Below are 6,028 nucleotides of genomic sequence, written 5' to 3'. Positions count from 1 at the left end.
CCCCCGAAAGGTGGCCGTCAGCTCAGCAGCAAGAAACTCCTCTCGGGCAGGGTTCTTATCAGCGCAAGAGACCCTGCCACTGCCCGTGAGAAAGGGACTGAGACTGTTCAAACCTGTAGAAGAAGCTGCTCCCTCCCCTCCCTCCCCACTTAGACATTCCCAAGTGCTTCCCGCTAGTCTCTGTGTCACTGTTTTTGTGGTGGTCAGATCTGGGGTGCTTGGACAATGCAGGATTCATGCTTCCCCCCCCCCCTCACCCTCGTGTATTACCTCGAGTTTCGGAGGTTAGGTGGGTGATCTAATCGAGGTGTTTGAGACGGTTAAAGGATGCGATAGGGTAGATAGGAGAGAAACTACTTCCTCGGGTGGTGGGGGGAGTCCGCAATAACCGGGGTGGGGTGGGGGTGGGGGCGGGGCGGGGGGCACAACCTTAAAATGAGAGCTCGGCCATTCAGGGGTGATGTCGGGAAGCACTTCTTCACGCAAAGGGGAATCTGGAACGCTCTCCCTCTCCCCAAAGGGACTGGAGGTCAAATGGAGCTTTCAGGAGAAGCTGCAGATGGTAATATCAGAACCATTCCCAGCACTTGCTGTCCGACGAAAGTGGTTATAGTCTGAAGTTATTGAAATCAGTGTCGAGTCCGGAAGGCTGCAAAGTGCCTGATCGAAAGACGAGGTGCTGTTCCTCAAGCTTCCGTAGAGCTTCATTGGAACAGTGCAAGAGGCCGAGGGCAGAGAGGTCAGAGTGGGAGCGGGACGGGGAGTTAAAATGGCGAGCGACCGTCAGGTCAGGGTCACGCTTGCGGACAGAGCGGAGGTGTTCGGCGAAGCGGTCACCCAATCTGCGTCTGGTCTCCCCAGTGTGGAGGAGGCCGCATCGTGAGCAGCGGATGCGGTGCACTAAATTGACAGAAGTACAGTTAAACCGCTGTTTCACCTGGTAGGAGCGTTTTGGGGCGGTGGGAAGGGAGGAGGTGAAAGGAGCAGGTGTTTTGCATCTCCTGCGCTCGCACGGGAAGGTGCCGTGGGGAGGAGAGCGGGTGATGGAAGAGTGGACCAGGGTGTCGGGGTGGGAGCGGTCCCTTCGGAATGCTGGGAGGGGAGGGGGAAGATGTGTTTGGCGGTGAGATTGCGCTGGAGGCGGCGGAAATGGTGGAAGACGATCCATTGAATGTGGAGGCTGATGGGATTGGAAGGTGAGGATAAGGGGGACCCTTATCATGGTACCTGAAGGGGTGAGGGCAGAAGTGCGGAAAATAGGATGGACACGGTCGAGGGCCCCGTCATCGACAGTGGAGAGGAATCCTCGGTTGAGGAAAAAAGGAAGACATAGCGGAAGCATGGACCATGTGATGGTGAGGAAAGAGTCAAGAGGTGGTGTGGAAAGTCGGAACAGATGCGACAGACGGAGAAACCGGGAGAAGGGGATAGAGTCCTCACAGGAAGCAGGTTGGGAGGAAGTGCAATCAAGGTAGCTGTGGGAGTCGGTGGGCTTATAATAGATATTGGTTGACAGCCTATCCCCAGAAATGGAAATAGAGAAGTCGAGGAAGGGAAGAGTCAGAGATGGACCGTGTGAAGGGGGAGGGAGGGAGGGGGAGAGTGGGAGATGGACCGTGTGAAGGGGAGGGAGGGAGGGGAAGAGCGGGAGATGGACCGTGTGAAGGGGAGGGAGGGAGGGGAAGAGTGGGAGATGGACCGTGTGAAGGGGAGGGAGGGAGGGAGGGGAGAGTGGGAGATGGACCCTGTGAAGGGGAGGGAGGGAGGGGAAGAGCGGGAGATGGACCGTGTGAAGGGGAGGGAGGAGGGGGAAGAGTGGGAGATGGACCGTGTGAAGGGGAGGGAGGGAGGGGAAGAGTGGGAGATGGACCGTGTGAAGGGGAGGGAGGGAGGAGGGGAAGAGTGGGAGATGGACCGTGTGAAGGGGAGGGAGGGAGGGGAAGAGTGGGAGATGGACCATGTGAAGGGGAGGGAGGGAGGGGAAGAGTGGGAGATGGACCGTGTGAAGGGGAGGGGAGGGAGGGGAAGAGTGGGAGATGGACCGTGTGAAGGGGAGGGAGGGAGGGGAAGAGCGGGAGATGGACCGTGTGAAGGGGAGGGAGGGAGGGGAAGAGTGGGAGATGGACCGTGTGAAGGGGAGGGAGGGAGGGGAAGAGTGGGAGATGGACCGTGTGAAGGGGAGGGAGGGAGGGGAAGAGTGGGAGATGGACCCTGTGAAGGGGAGGGAGGGAGGGGAAGAGCGGGAGATGGACCGTGTGAAGGGGAGGGAGGGAGGGGAAGAGTGGGAGATGGACCCTGTGAAGGGGAGGGAGGGAGGGGAAGAGCGGGAGATGGACCGTGTGAAGGGGAGGGAGGGAGGGGGAAGAGTGGGAGATGGACCGTGTGAAGGGGAGGGAGGGAGGGGAAGAGCGGGAGATGGACCGTGTGAAGGGGAGGGAGGGAGGGGAAGAGTGGGAGAGGGACCGTGTGAAGGGGAGGGAGGGAGGGGAAGAGTGGGAGATGGACCGTGTGAAGGGAGGAGGGAGGGAGGGGAGAGTGGGAGATGGACCGTGTGAAGGGGAGGGAGGGAGGGGGAAGAGCGGGAGATGGACCGTGTGAAGGGGAGGGAGGGAAGGGAAGAGTGGGAGATGGACCGTGTGAAGGGGAGGGAGGGGGAGAGTGGGAGATGGACCGTGTGAAGGGGAGGGAGGGAGGGGGAAGAGCGGGAGATGGACCGTGTGAAGGGGAGGGAGGGAGGGGGAAGAGTGGGAGATGGACCGTGTGAAGGGGAGGGAGGGAGGGGAAGAGCGGGAGATGGACCATGTGAAGGGGGAGGGGAGGGAGGGGGAAGAGTGGGAGATGGACCGAGTGAAGGGGAGGGAGGGGAAGAGTGGGAGATGGACCGTGTGAAGGGGAGGGAGGGAGGGGAAAGAGCGGGAGATGGACCGTGTGAAGGGGAGGGAGGGAGGGGGAAGAGTGGGAGATGGACCCTGTGAAGGGGAGGGAGGGAGGGGGAAGAGTGGGAGATGGACCCTGTGAAGGGGAGGGAGGGAAGGGAAGAGTGGGAGATGGACCGTGTGAAGGGGAGGGAGGGAAGGGAAGAGTGGGAGATGGACCGAGTGAAAGGGAGGGAGGGGAAGAGTGGGAGATGGACCGTGTGAAGGGGAGGGAGGGAGGGGGAAGAGTGGGAGATGGACCGTGTGAAGGGGAGGGAGGGAGGGGAAGAGTGGGAGATGGACCGAGTGAAGGGGAGGGAGGGGGAAGAGTGGGAGAGGGACCGTGTGAAGGGGAGGGAGGGAAGGGAAGAGCGGGAGATGGACCGTGTGAAGGGGAGGGAGGGAGGGGAAGAGTGCGAGATGGACCGTGTGAAGGGGAGGGAGGGAAGGGAAGAGCGGGAGATGGACCGTGTGAAGGGGAGGGAGGGAGGGGGAAGAGCGGGAGATGGACCGTGTGAAGGGGAGGGAGGGAGGGGAAGAGTGGGAGATGGACCGTGTGAAGGGGAGGGAGGGAGGGGAAGAGTGGGAGAGGGACCGTGTGAAGGGGAGGGAGGGAAGGGAAGAGTGGGAGAGGGACCGTGTGAAGGGGAGGGAGGGAGGGGGAAGAGTGGGAGATGGACCCTGTGAAGGGGAGGGAGGGAGGGGGAAGAGTGGGAGATGGACCCTGTGAAGGGGAGGGAGGGAAGGGGAAGAGTGGGAGATGGACCGTGTGAAGGGGAGGGAGGGAAGGGAAGAGTGGGAGATGGACCGAGTGAAAGGGGAGGGAGGGGAAGAGTGGGAGATGGACCGAGTGAAGGGGAGGGAGGGAGGGGAAGAGTGGGAGATGGACCATGTGAAGGGGAGGGAGGGAGGGGAAGAGTGGGAGATGGACCGTGTGAAGGGGAGGGGAGGGAGGGGGAAGAGTGGGAGATGGACCGTGTGAAGGGGAGGGAGGGAGGGAAGAGTGGGAGATGGACCGTGTGAAGGGGAGGGAGGGAGGGGAAGAGTGGGAGATGGACCGTGTGAAGGGGAGGGAGGGGGGAGAGTGGGAGATGGACCGTGTGAAGGGGAGGGAGGGAGGGGGAGAGTGGGAGATGGACCGTGTGAAGGGGAGGGAGGGAGGGGAAGAGTGGGAGATGGACCGTGTGAAGGGGAGGGAGGGAGGGGGAAGAGTGGGAGATGGACCGTGTGAAGGGGGGAGGGAGGGAGGGGGAAGAGCGGGAGATGGACCGTGTGAAGGGGAGGGAGGGAGGGGGAGAGTGGGAGATGGACCGTGTGAAGGGGAGGGAGGGAGGGGAAGAGCGGGAGATGGACCGTGTGAGGGGAGGGAGGGAGGGGGAGAGAGTGGGAGATGGACCGTGTGAAGGGGAGGGGAGGGAGGGGAAGAGTGGGAGATGGGACCGTGTGAAGGGGAGGGGAGGGAGGGGAAGAGTGGGAGATGGACCGTGTGAAGGGGAGGGAGGGAGGGGAAGAGCGGGAGATGGGACCGTGTGAAGGGGAGGGAGGGAGGGGAAGAGTGGGAGATGGACCGTGTGAAGGGGAGGGAGGGAGGGGAAGAGCGGGGAGATGGGACCGTGTGAAGGGGAGGGAGGGAGGGGAAGAGCGGGAGATGGACCGTGTGAAGGGGAGGAGGGAGGGGAAGAGTGGGAGATGGACCGTGTGAAGGGGAGGGAGGGAGGGGAAGAGCGGGAGATGGACCGTAGTGAAGGGGAGGGAGGGAGGGGGAGAGTGGGAGATGGACCGTGTGAAGGGGAGGGAGGGAGGGGGAAGAGTGGGAGATGGACCGTGTGAAGGGGAGGGAGGGAGGGGGAGAGTGGGAGATGGACCGTGGTGAAGGGGAGGGAGGGAGGGGAAGAGCGGGAGATGGACCGTGTGAAGGGGAGGGAGGGAGGGGAAGAGCGGGAGATGGACCGTGTGAAGGGGAGGGAGGGAGGGGAAGAGTGGGAGATGGACCGTGTGAAGGGGAGGGAGGGAGGGGGAAGAGTGGGAGATGGACCGTGTGAAGGGGAGGGAGGGAGGGGAAGAGTGGGAGATGGACCGTGTGAAGGGGGAGGAAGGGAGTGGGAGATGGACCGTGTGAAGGGGAGGGAGGGGAAGAGTGGGAGATGGACCGTGTGAAGGGGGAGGGAGGGGGAAGAGTGGGAGATGGACCGTGTGAAGGGGAGGGAGGGGAGGGGAAGAGTGGGAGATGGACCGTGTGAAGGGGAGGGAGGGAGGGGAAGAGCGGGAGATGGACCGTGTGAAGGGGAGGGAGGGAGGGGAAAGAGTTGGAGATGGACCGTGTGAAGGGGAGGGAGGGAAGGGGAAGAGCGGGAGATGGACCGTGTGAAGGGGAGGGAGGGAAGGGAAGAGCGGGAGATGGACCGTGTGAAGGGGAGGGGAGGGAGGGGAAGAGCGGGAGATGGACCATGTGAAGGGGAGGGAGGGAGGGGAAGAGCGGGAGATGGACCGTGTGAAGGGGAGGGAGGGAAGGGAAGAGTGGGAGATGGATCGTGTGAAGGGGAGGGAGGGAGGGGAAGAGTGGGAGATGGACCGTGTGAAGGGGAGGGAGGGAGGGGGAAGAGTGGGAGATGGACCGTGTGAAGGGGAGGGAGGGAGGGAAGAGTGGGAGATGGATCGTGTGAAGGGGAGGGGAGGGAGGGGGAGAGTGGGAGATGGACCGTGTGAAGGGGAGGAGGGAGGGGAAGAGTGGGAGATGGACCGTGTGAAGGGGAGGGAGGGAGGGGAAGAGTGGGAGAGAGGACCGTGTGAAGGGGAGGGAGGGAAGGGAAGAGTGGGAGATGGACCGTCGTGAAGGGGAGGGAGGGAGGGGAAGAGTGGGAGATGGACCGTGTGAAGGGGAGGGAGGGAGGGGAAGAGTGGGAGATGGACCGTGTGAAGGGGAGGGAGGGGGGAGAGTGGGAGATGGACCGTGTGAAGGCGGGAGGGAGGGGAGGGGAAGAGTGGGAGATGGACCGTGTGAAGGGGAGGGAGGGAGGGGAAGAGCGGGAGATGGACCGTGTGAAGGGGGAGGGAGGGAGGGGAAGAGCGGGAGATGGACCGTGTGAAGGGGAGGGAGGGAAGGGAAGAGTGGA

The sequence above is a fragment of the Heptranchias perlo genome, unplaced genomic scaffold (genome assembly GCF_035084215.1).
Source record: "Heptranchias perlo isolate sHepPer1 unplaced genomic scaffold, sHepPer1.hap1 HAP1_SCAFFOLD_244, whole genome shotgun sequence".
In the NCBI taxonomy this organism is placed as follows: Eukaryota; Metazoa; Chordata; class Chondrichthyes; order Hexanchiformes; family Hexanchidae; genus Heptranchias; species Heptranchias perlo.
The sequence above is the reverse complement of the archived record's forward strand: the minus strand, read 5'-3'. Positions refer to the sequence as shown.